This window comes from Herpailurus yagouaroundi, unplaced genomic scaffold (genome assembly GCF_014898765.1).
Source record: "Herpailurus yagouaroundi ecotype Mexico unplaced genomic scaffold, PumYag 163, whole genome shotgun sequence".
Taxonomy (NCBI): Eukaryota; Metazoa; Chordata; class Mammalia; order Carnivora; family Felidae; genus Herpailurus; species Herpailurus yagouaroundi.
The window spans coordinates 61263400-61276172 of record NW_024412404.1 but is presented as its reverse complement, the minus strand read 5'-3'; the positions used below and the strand labels follow the sequence as shown (position 1 = coordinate 61276172).

At 46.8% G+C, this 12773-nt stretch overlaps 1 long non-coding RNA gene across 2 annotated transcripts in view; it reads left to right on the top strand.

Moving 5' to 3' along the window:
- The first annotated feature begins 5013 nt into the window (after positions 1-5013).
- Positions 5014-12773, top strand: part of LOC121037361 (uncharacterized) — a 102465-nt gene continuing 94705 nt past the window's right edge. For both annotated transcript variants that reach the window (XR_005793737.1, XR_005793738.1), the window contains exon 1: positions 5014-5056. This is a non-coding gene — a long non-coding RNA (uncharacterized LOC121037361). The remainder of the gene's footprint in view (positions 5057-12773) is intronic.

Sequence of the window (12773 nt, the reverse complement as noted above, 5' to 3'; positions counted from 1 at the left end):
CTGCCTAGGAAGACACCTTGTTTGGAAGTTGGAATGTTCTCTTAACTGATTCGCTTCAGGGCGAGCCACTCAGTACCTGCTCTGTGCAAGGTACCACGAGTGCCTTGGTTCTCTGGAGTTGGGCAAAACCACCCAACGTCAGGGCTGAAAACCAGGGTCCGGGTGTGGGGAGAGACTAGCGAGGTCCCCGGAGCATGAGATCTAAGGAGGTATTCACTCTCGAGGTCAAGCAAGGACCTGAGAGCAAAACACCTCCTAGGTGACTTCTTGCCCCCCTAGACCCCACCCTGCTTAAAACAACCAGTTTAACATCCCTTGTGGGGGGCACCTGGGTGGCTCAGTCGGTTGAGCATCCGACTCGATTGCGGCTCAGGTTGTGATCCCGGGGTTGTGGGATGGAACCCCTGCGTGGGGCTCCGCGCTCCGCATGGAACCTGCTTGGGATTCTCTCTCTTTCCCTCTGCCCCTCTTTCCCGCTCGTTTTCTCTCTCTTGAAAAAAAATAATCCCTCCTGGTACTGCAGGTTTAAAGGGCTCAGCTGGGCAGTCCTGCTGGTCTCACCCGAGACCTTGTGATCTCGTGAGGTGGCAGCCGATTGGCAGCTGGGCTGGTGTCCCCTGGAGGTTTTGCCGAAATGGCCCCACAGCTGAGTATCGTGCATGTAGCATTGCCACGTGGCTTTTCCAAGAGGACGGTCGGTCTCACAAGGCAGTTAGGTGGCCCAACAGTAAGCGTTCTAAGAGGGAGGACGGCAACGTTGCCGGTCCCCTTGGACGCCGAGCCCGGAACTGACACAGCTTCCCTTCTGCAGCCATCCTCTTGGTCAACGTCAGTTCAGTCTCAGGAGCGTCCCGGATCCGGGTGCAAAGCATGGACCACGTCTCCAGAGAGAATGTGATAAAGACTTTGTGGCCATTCTAACCCATCCCAGTGAATTGACGAGAATCCACTGTTTCCTAGTTCCAAGAGGGATTATGGAAACAGGAAGGTTGGATGACCCGGGTCGGAAGCCAGGCTTTGTCACTTTCGCTGAGTTTCACTGTTGTCATGTATAAAATGGAGATACAAATATTTGCCCAACAAATACGTATTAGATGCCTTCGTTGTGCCAAGCACGCTGGCAGGGACTGGAAGTACGATGGCGAACAGGACGGTTGACCTGGCTCCTAGCGCCAATTTTATTCTGAGAGAAATAAATTGCTTAAAAAGGAAACCTAGAAATAGAAATTGCAGCAAGTTCTGTGAAAGAAAGGGAAAGGGTGCTGAAAGAAAGGACAGATTGGGGAGAAGGGCTGGTGGACTCCTCCAGAATGATCACAAAAGGTCTATCTCGGGGGGGTAACGGTAGACTGAGATCTGAGTGCTGAGAAGGACTAAGGATTGATGGATGGAAGCTGAGGGGCAGGGGAGGAGCTGGGACAGGGGAGGAGCTGAGAGGTAGTAATATTTTGAACCGAAGGGGCATGAGAAGGCTTGTACTTATTCCCTGGCTTTCCACTAACCCTGAAATGTAAGTAAAATAAAACATTAAACAGTTTGCAAATACATCATGGGCACAGAATGCCAAGCCGTAGTTGCTCTAGGACTGCAAAGTATTTGATATTGACTATTCTTACTGAAGGCTTGAGTGATGGGACAGAAATAATCCCCCTGATGATGTCACTGTTGTTGTTGTTTTTAATGGAGATGACTCTTAAGTGTTTGTTTGTTTTGAGAGACCGTAGGGGAAGGGCAGAGAGAGAGGGGGGAAAGAGAGAATCCCAAGCAGGCTCCTCGCTGTGAGTCAAGAGCCCCATGTGGGGCTCGATCTCACCAACAGTGAGCTCATGAGCTGAGCCCAAACCAAGAGTCCATGCTTAACGGACTGAGCCCCTCCAGCTGCTGTTTTTTGTTCGTTTGTATGCTTTATTTATTTTTGAGAGAGTGCCAGAGAGGGAGGGGGGACAGAGACTCTGAAGCGGGCTCTTCGCTGAAAGCGGGGAGCCTGATGGCAGGGCTTGAACCCACGTGAGATCTTGATGACCTGAGCCAAAGGCAACTGCTTAACCGACTGAGCCACCCTCATGCCCCTTAAAAGTGATAAAGCTGAAGCTTTGCTCTACCCCAAAGCCCTGATCTCTTGGGGGTGTTCGTGGCCCCACGTGCCAACACCACAGGGACAAGGGTGGTGGGGTTGGACTTCAGAGCCATCGCCCCTTTACCTTCAGGTCACCCCGTGGGGCCCTCACCTGTGGCTTTCAGGGTACCACTCTCTCAGTTTCTCCCCCAGGCTGACTGCTGTTTCTGGCTGTTTTGCTACTTCTTCTCCCAACTTAATTTCGGAGTGTGCAGGGCTCAGTCTTTGGTTTTCTCCGCTGTATCCATATTGTCAATTATCTCACCTAGTTTCGTGGCTTTGAGTCAAATCTGTATGCTGACAATCCCCCAAATATATGTATTTGTTGCTGAGCTGTAGTTCCTAAGCTTGGCACTTGCCTATCAATGGCCTACTCAGCAAACATCTCGAATTCAACGTTCAAAACTGAACTTCTGATTCCGCCCCCCCCCCCCCCCACCACCACCAAAATCTGCACCATCCCTGGTCTTCCCCAATTCAGTTGGTACTAACTCTATCTTTACAAGTTTCCGGTGAAAACTCCTTAGAGAAAAACCAAAATTCTCTCAAGTTCCACAGTCTAACTTCAAAACATATCCAATCCTGGTTACTGTGAGAAGTTCTGATCAAACAGACTCTTGTGCAGATAATCCAATATAAAAATATAACTACCTAAAGGCACTGGAGAACAACCCAGAGCAGACGGGTTTTTGAGGGGAGTAGACACCTGGGAGAAAGTAATGACCCTGGATGAGTTTCCCACTTTTGAAGGGTGTTACCAAGGGAAGCCTCAAATGTCTACCAGGTGGGGCATCTAAAAGTCCAACGGCAAAACTTTAGTCTTGTTCGAGGAACTAGAAGAGAGGGTCCATGTCCACTGCGTCTGATAGAAAATGAGAAGGGAAAGGTTGAAAGGGAGAGAACCATAAAATTGAAACCTGAAATTCGGGATGTAAACTCAACCCAAATCTCTGAGTGACACCAAACCACGTGTGGGAAGGGCAGATTCCAGAGGCCGAGCTTGGGCTAAAGGAACTGAACTGAGATTTGATCGGCCGCCGACCGCAGGAATTCACCTGGACTTCACAACTTACGCCTGGAATTCACCCAGTTGAGTGACTGCTTAAAAAAATGGGCACTCTTCAAAGGAATATAATGGAACCCAGTGACTCCACAACATAACCTTCACAGTACAATCCAAAATTACTCAACAGACAAAGAAATGGGAAAAATGTGACCCTTTTTTTTTTTCCAAGAGAAAAGATGACCTAGAAAAGACCATTTTTCTGTATTTTTTAAATGCTCATAATAACCTATGGGAAACTATGAAAAATCTACATTTCCAGAATCTGATCACACCTTAACCACCTCCTTGTCATTGCCCTGCTTAAATGACAGGTGGGAGCAGTGCACTGGCCTTCAAATTGATCTCCTATTTCCACCACTGCCCCCCTCTAGTCTACTCCCAACGCAGCACCCAGAGAAATCCTCTCAAAATAGAAGTCGGATCATACAGCCTGTGCTCAGAACCCTCTGGTGGCTTCCATCTTATTCAGAGTAAAAGCCAAAGTCTTTGCGATGGCAGATACAGCTATGTCCATCTGTTGAGGCTGCTCTAATGGAATATTGGAGACTTAATGGCTTGTAAACTACAGACATCGGTTTCTCACGGTTCTGGAGAGTGGAGGTCCAAATCAAGAAGCCAGCAGTTTCCATGAAGGCCTGCTACCTAGTTCGTGGCTGCCCGTCTTCCCACTGTGTCCTCACAGGGCCCGAGGGGTGGGGGAGCTCTGTGGGGCCTCTTGTACAAGGCCACCAATCCCGTCCGTGAGGGCTCCCCCCCTTACAACTTAGCCGCCTCCTAAAGGCTCACCTCCTAACATCGCCTTGGGCTTAGAATTCAACCTATGGATGGTGGGTGGGGACGCACATATTCAGTCCTTAGCAACAACCTTATGTGATCTGACCCCCGTACCTCTTTGGCCTCTTCTCTTTATCTTTTCCCTTCACTCACTGGGTGCCAGTCACACCAGCCTCCCAGCGGTTCAGACGCTCCAGGCAAATGCTCCCTCCTTAGAGGCTAGTATGCCTTCTGCCGGGTCACTCTTCTCCAGATGCCTACTCGGTGAACTCTCTCCTCCTCCAGGTCTTTGCTCAGATTTCACCACCTCCCCGCTCGGACCACCCTGACCCTGCCCCCCCCCCCCCCAGCCTGTTCTAATCTTTTTCCCATATGACTTACCGCCTTCTGACCTATTCTATCATTTTTCTTTAGTTCTATTATTTGTGGCAGGTTTTCCCAGCTTTGAAGACAGGAAGCTTTGTCTCTTTTTGTTCACTCGTATGTCCCAAGAGCCCAGTACAGTGCCTGGTTCGTAGCAAGCACTCAGTAATGAGTGAAATGAATAAATACATTAACTATTGCTAGGGGAAACCATGTCATTGTGAGGACAAAAATCACCGGCTAAATATATACACCTGTCTTTCCTTCCTTGCAAATTCCCACTGAAATGGAAAAAAAAAAAAAAGATATTTTAAAAGATTTTAAAATTCGTCTTGAGGGGCCCCTGGGTGGCTCAGTCGGTTAAGTGTCGGACTTCAGCTCAGGTCACGGTCTCACCGCTCATGGGTTCGAGCCCCTCATTGGGCTCTCTGCTGTCAGATCCTCTGTCCCCTTCTTTCTCTGCCCCTCCCCCACTCATCCTCTCTTCTCTCTCTCTCTCTCTGTCTCAAAAATGAACATTTTACAAAAATCAAAATCAGCCTTGAAAAACAAGAAAGGGAGTCTTCAGCCAGAGTCTGTGGAAACTCTGGAAGGCAAGCCACAGGTGGACTGGATCGATTGTTACATAAAGCAGGTTGTCACAAAGCATGTCCCAGCACCTTTTATGATGAGGTACTGTTCCCAGTGCTGAGCGGGACAAGTCAGTGGATGTCCAGCCCTCAAGGAGTGTGGGGAAGGTGGGCAGATAATAGGAACGAACCTACTATTTTATACAGATAAGTTCCGCGGCTAGAGAAACACTGGTCATTTGGTAGAGAACTTAGAAGTCTGGACCTAGAACAAAAGGAGTAGAACACGAGATTTATAAGCTCTCCAAGGACTGTGTCCTTTCTGAAACCCTGTAAGAAGGTTGGATTTTACTCTAGCTACAAGGGGGTTGTAGTAGAAGGATAAAAGCAGAGAAGTGACATGACCAGATAGAGATTTTTTTAAGACCTCTCTGGTTTCTGAGTACTGGGGAGGTTGTGGGGACACAGGGCAAGAGGGGAGGCAGGGAGGTGAGTCAGAGACGGTTGCAGAAGTCCGGGCAAAAGGAGACCGTGACTGGGACGAGGCTATGGCAGTGAAGACGTGAGAAGTTCTTTGAGTTTTTTTTTTTAATTTTTTTTAATGTTTATTTATTTTTGAAAGAGAGAGAGAGAGAGAGAGGGAGGGGGAGAATCCTTAGCAGGCTCCAGGCTCTGAGCTGTCAGCATAAAGCCCGACACGGGGCTGGAACTCACGAGCTGTGAGATCACGACCTGAGCCGAAGTCGGATGCTTCACGGACGGAGCCACCCAGGTGCCCCAGGAGTTCTTTGAATTTTGATTTTGGGTGGCAATACCACAACAGGAATTGTCAATATATTGGATGCCACGGGTGAGGTAAAGGGAGGAATCAGAGGTGAATAATACTGCCTCGGGCCTGCCACTGGACGGTGACTCAGTTTACTGAAAGGCTCAAACCGCGCAAGGCAACAGGTCGAGCAGAGCGGGAAGGTGCTCCCCCAGCAGGTGTCTCCGGATCCCCATCCGCGGGGCTTCTGTAAGAATCACTGTGTAGCCTGTGGGTAGCGGGCTGTCTCCGAATCTGCCATCAGCAAGGAAGGAAAATCACAGGCCGGCATCCTTCATGAGCATAGATGCGGAAGACCTCAACAAATATGAGCAAATCAAATCCAGCGGTAAGTGTCGGCTTCCAGCGCCACGCGTCAGGGGCTTGGAAGTGGCCACTCCGTCCCAACAAGTAAACAGCCAGATAGAGTGAAAACATGAACGGGTCTTCTGGAGTCCGCGAGCCAGGGGGAGACCGCGTGCCCACTTCTCCCAGTGCCGGAGAAACCGGCGAATATAGCGAGTCACGGCTTCCCAGAGCAGAGATTTGCGAGCAGAAACCGCAGAGGGAACCGGGGCCGTGGTAGGAGATCCTGAGCTCTAATTGCCAAAGTTGCTCGAGGCTCAGCGCAGGCAAGTCTGAAGTTGAAAACTCCAGGGGGACCCGGTCATGAGGGAGCCTCCCCCAGATATTGTGAAATTTACTTCCAGGAGCTCAGCCACATTCCCACGGTAAATATCAGACGGAAAAATACCCCCTCGGGTTCCGGCAGGGGGAGTGGAAAAGAGCCAGCCTGACACGGGTCTGAGCACCCTGTTGTTCCCTGGCCTCAAGGGAAACGCGTTAACCAGAGCCTCACTGGCTGTGGGGAAGAGAGATACCCAACTCCACTCCAGCCACCCTGTCCCAGCTGAGGGAGAGAACAACACGGAGAAACACTTGTGAAATTCACGGCCCACAGGGCTAGCTAGGCTCACTAGACAACTGAGACCCAATCGCGGGACCGTAGAATGCTTCCCGACACGTCACCACCACATCCCTAAAGGCCTGTTTACCCAGTACGTTCCTTCTACCTGGTGCATCATGTCCGAGTATCACTCTAAATTATAAGGCACACTGAGAGGCAAAAGCCACAATGTGAAGAGAGAGCAAGCGTCGAACCAAGCATGGCAGGGACGTTGGAATTCTCAGACCAGGAATTTAAAACAACTGTGATTACTATGCCAAGGGCTCCGACGGATAAAGGAGACGGCACGCAAGAACAGGTGGGCGACCGAAGCGGAGAGATGGAAATCCTAAAAAGAAACCAAAAAGAAATGGTAGAGGGGCGCCTGGGTGGCTCAGTTGGTTGAGCATGCGACTCTTGATTTTGGCCCGGGTGGTGATCCCAGGGTCATGAGATCCAGCCCCGCATCGGGCTCTGCGCTTTGCGTTTGTTCTCTCTCTCCCTCTGCCCCTCTTCCGCTCATGCTCTCTAAAAATTTAAAAAAAGAGAAGAAATGCCTCTGAATCCCCCGCGGAACCACGCGAAAAAGAGAATAGAGTGGACTGTTTCGTGTTGAGACGAAAACACCACCAGCCTAGAATTCTGTGTCCTGTGGAATTATCCTTCAAAAGCGAAGGCGAAATCAAGGCTTTTCAGATGAACAGAAGTCGAGGGAATGTTTGCCAGTAGTTCTTCCCTGCAAGAAATGTTACAAGGAAGTTTTTTAGAAGGAAAAAAATAGAGCAGAAATGTGGATCTACATAAAGGAAGAAATAAGTGAAGGTAAAAACACTTATTTTTCTTAACTGACCAAACAGAGAACAGTTTGCTCAAAATAATTGGAGCCACGATGTATTCAGTCATGTTTGGTTTTGTGTATATCGTATATACGTATACCATATTAGCATGTACCCAAAGACTAGTGTATGTTTACATTTAAGTAAAATGAATGACAGCAATGATGAAAGGGACGGAAAGGAAGAGGATCATTTCAGGACTATAAGGCACTTGCCCAATCCATACCGTTCTTTGCAAGGGGATTTGGACTCATTGCAAGTATATTTTGCAAACTCTGGGGGCAACCGCTGAAAAAATGGAAAAAGAGAGGGTATACCTGACATGCTAAGAAAGCAGAGAAAATAGAATCCTATAAAATGCTCAATTCAAACAACAAAAGGCAGAAAAAAGAGTGGAAGACAAAAATAACGAAGAACAAGGATAGCAAATGGAAACTAGAAGCCACTAATATCTAATGGTAGATAATAATCTAACTATATCAAATTCAACGATAGATAAAAAAGGATGATGCATCGTTATTAAGTTGGGTTTATGCTAAGATTTGGAAAGTTGTTTAACATTCTAAATTCAATCAAAATAATGTCCCGCATTATCAAATTATGCAATCATCTCAGTAGATGCCGAAGAAGCACTTAATAAAATTCAATAGCCATTCATAACAAACATATGGATAGTAAGGAACCTCGTTAAACTGAAAAAGAGTACCAGACAAAGAAACCGAATGAGCATCATCATTTAGTGGTGAGATATTGAAACTTTTCCCCCCTCGAGATTAAGAATAAGATACGATTGCTCACCGCCACTTTTGTCAATATCGTGTAATAGAGGTCTTTGCTAGTGCAATAAAGCAAGGGAAAAAAATTTAAGGATAAAAAAAAGCAAAAAACTGCCATTATTCACAGGGAACGTGTTTGAATATTAGCAGTTGAAAAGATTTACAGCTAAGTGAATTCAAGGTCACTGGATATGAGGTCAATATACAGAAATCTATTGTACCAGCCACAAACACGTAGAAAACTAAATTCAAAAATGATATCACTTTACAGTGGCGTCAGAAAACAAAATGTCCAGGAATCAATCTAACAAAAGATGTTGCAAAATCTATACACCCCGCAAAATGCAGAACAGTATCCATGGTAATTTTCAAAGACCTGAGGGAGGGGAGGGAAGGAAGGAAGGAAGGAAGGACACATTCATGAATTTGAATAGTCAGTATTATAAAGATATTCCCAAACTGAATTACAGATTCAGTGCAATCCCAATAAAAATTCAGAAGTTTTTTTTTTTTTCCTTTAATGTGTGTGTCTAAACTGACAAGCTGGTTTTCAAGTTTATGGGCCAATGAGAAAGGCCAAGAACAACCCAGACCATCTTAAAGATGCACAGAGCTTGAGGACTTACATGACCAGGTGTCCAGATTTACTACAAAGCCACAGTGATGAAGGCAGTGTGGTATTGGTGCACGTACCGGAAACAGAGAAGTGGAGTGGAACACAGGATCCAGAAAGACCCGCGCATATACAGTCACTATATTCATAACAAAGGCGACACGTCTGCGTGATAGGAAAAGATGGCACTTTCTAGAAATGAAACCGAGTCAGCTGGATATCCCCGCGGGAAAAACAAATCCCAGCCAGAACCTCACGCCATTAACAAAAATCAATTCCAGATTGATTGAAGGTCAACTTGTGACGGGGAAAACAAAAAACCTTTTAGGAAAAAAAAAACACACAGGATTATCTTCATGGCTGCAAAGTGGGCACAGATCTCCTAAGCATAACTGTGAGGGGAAAAAATTAGAATTAAAAAAAAATTTAAGGTAAACATTTTTAACTCAAAAAATTAAGTTAGGGGCGCCTGGGTGGCTCAGTCGGTTAAGCATCCGACTCTTGACTGGGCTCAAGTCGTGATCTCGCGGTTCGTGAGTTTGAGCCCTGCATCGGGCTCTGCACTGACAGTGTGGAGCCTACTTGAGATTCTCTGTGCCTCCCTCTCTCTCTGCTCTTCCCCTGCTCACTCTCTCTCTCTCTCTCTCTCTCACATACACACAAAATATTTTTAAAAAGTCATCAAACAGACAAAAAACACCATAGAGAGTATAAAAAAGGAAAGCCATGCGGAGTGACAAGGCAGTCATTCCAAAATACATAAAGAATTCCTATGAATCAGTGAGAAAAAGACACACAACCCAGTGGAAAACTAAGCAAGATACTTGAGCAGATGCCTCACAAAAGAGGCTGCCAAATGGCCCAAAGCACATGGAAATCTCCCAAACTCATTAGTCATTAGAGAAATACAGATTAAAACCACAGTGAAAACTAACACGTATCCAGCAGCACGACTAAAATTAAAAAGACTGATCCTACCAAGCGCTGGTGAGGACCTTGAACTGACCTCTCCAACACGGCTGGTGGGAATTTGTCAGTATCAGCTACGGGTGAACGTATTCTGTGCCTCAGAAATCTCTTCCCGATTAATAGACATTGACCCAATAACATGTGCAAGAATGTTTATAGTAGTGCTATTTTCGATAGCCCCAAACTGAAAACAACTTTAATAGAAGTGTTAAATTACACTGTGGCATATTCGTGTAATGGAATAGTATTTAGAAATACGAGGAATAGTACTTAGAAATGCGAGCAAACTGATGGCTACATACGATGTGGATTTCACAAGCATAATACTGAGTGAAAGAAATTAGACCTAGAGAGATACATCCCGAATGATTCCATTCCAATAAAGTTCACAATTAGAAGTCAAAATAGTTGGTTACTTTTGGTTGGTAGCATATGGGAGTACAGAGGAGGTTTTTGGCCTGTCGGTCGTTTTATTTATCTTTTGGTTGGTTATGCGAACGTGTTCCCTTGGTGAAAATTTATTGAATTTCCCACTTATGACTTGCGTTCTTTTTTGTACTTGCCCAAAACGCTTAAAAATGAATATTAAACCCATAACAAAACTGCTCACCCATCTGATACAAAGAATAACCAGAGAAATAAAGTTCTTAGAAATTAAAAATAATTAAAAATAGGGAGCCGGGTGGCTCAGTCGGTTAAGCGTCCCATCTTGGTTTCAGCTCCGGTCATGATCTCACGGTTCGTGAGTTCGAGCCCCGTGTCCGGCTCCGTACTGACAGCACAGAGCCTGCTTGGGATTCTGTCTCTCAGCCCCTCCCCTGTTCTCTCTCTCTCTCTCTCCCTTTAAAAACTATACTAATTAAAAATATATTGATTGTTGAAGAAAACTTTCAGTGGACCGCCTGAACAATAGAATGAGCATGGCTAAAATCCATGCTGGTATTCTCGGACAGGAATCAGCAAACTTTCTCTGTAAAGGGCAGATAGTTAATATTTTAGGCCTTGTGAGCCATACGGTCTCTGCCACAGCTGTGTAACCGCCATTACAGCCCAAAGCAACCGGACACCATATGTAAGCGAATAGGCAGGACTGTACTTCAATGAAACTTTATGTATGAACACTGAAATGTAAGTGTCCTATAATTGTCAACTGCCTTGCAGTATTATTTTTCTTTTTCTCCACCAGTTAAAAATATACGTTAGCCTGCAAGCCGTAGAAAAACACGTAGTAGACCAGATTTGCCCCCATGGTCCAGATCAGCCAAGGAAACCTCATATACTTTAGAGCAGACCCAAACAGAAAAATTAGCAAAGGTGAAGAAACAAGCATGATAGACCCAGAAGGCAAAATATTACTTTTATTCGACTTCCAGAAGCAGAGGGGGAAAAAGAGTACACATAAGGGTGGAAGCGAAGGTGTGATATTCAGACTACCAGGGACCATCAAGTGCCCCGAGGGACGAATGGAAGAAGGCCCACACCTAGACATTTGGGGTGCCATTTCAGAGCTCCAAAGGTGAAGAGGAAATTCAAAACTGTTCCAGAGAGACCAAAACATTTTACCAGATAGGTATGAGAGTCAGACTTCCCTCAGACACCTCTTCAGACACAGTGAGTGCTGGAGGGTGGCGGAACCATACCTCAAAGTCCCCGGGCACAGTGCTTTTGATCCGGAAGTCTACACCCTTCCAGACCAGCAGTGAAATGTAGTGGCACATAGAGATCCCTCTGGGTACACAAGGAGTCAACACTATCTCCTGTGTAAAATGAAGATCTCCAGAGCGTTTCCTGGGAATCAGGATGGGCATGTTTCTTGGGTGCTCTGTTGTCACCAAAACCCGGGGGGCTGCAGACGCGGTGAGTCGCTTGTCCTACAGCCGCTTCTCCTCACTCACGTGGCTTGAACAAACCCCGATTTTCTCCAACCCCAGATGGCAATGTGCTTTAGGCAGGCAGCTCAGAAAGTTCAATGTCGATCTACACCTTTCACGGGAAATACATTCCCTTTGCCACCGACCAGTTAAGGGTGGGTCTGTGATGAAATTCTGGACTGTGAGGTGTTAGGGGCAACTTCTAGAAGGCTCCGGTGCAAGTTCTTCCTTGCTGGTAAAGGGAAACACACAGGAGAAGACGGCTCCCCTCTGCCACTCACTTCACTGTGTCTGGCCAGAGGGCTGGGCACTGGGGCACCGATCGGTAACGACAGGGAACAGGCCTAAGGACAATAAGTAACATGAGGGTTGTGACGGAGTGGAAAAACAGAAAGCACCTGGGCCTCTGATAATATCTGAGCCGCTTAATTAACCCGGCCTGAACCAGCCTACCTCCAGAATTCTTGACACGTGAGGTAATAAATACTCTTTTGCTTAAGTCATTCCTGGTTGGAGTCGTTTCTCACCAGTTGGCATCCAATTGACATAAGTGCATAAAAAGACTGGACAGCGTTTACCTGTCTCCATGTTTGTAAAACCATGGCTCTGGGGCCTAGGCTAGGCCGCCCAGGGAAGGACCGCGGAAATGACCCTGGGGCTGCTGGGAAGGGCAGGCGGCAAGCTTGGGGCCTCTTTGGTCCAGACAGACTAAATCTGGGAGTAAATACGATCAAAATCCATTAAGAATAGGGGCGCCTGGGTGGCGCAGTCGGTTAAGCGTCCGACTTCAGCCAGGTCACGATCTCGCGTTCCGTGAGTTTGAGCCCTGCGTCGGGCTCTGGGCTGATGGCTCAGAGCCTGGAGCCTGTTTCCGATTCTGTGTCTCCCTCTCTCTCTCTGCCCCTCCCCTGTTCATGCTCTGTCTCTCTCTGTCCCAAAAATAAATAAACGTTGAAAAAAAAAATCCATTAAGAATAGATATCGTTGATACGGTCAGTGCGGACTTGGATGCCACATCCAGGTATGTCGGAGCACCATAAGCATCAGTGGGAACACAAGCCCTGCGTAA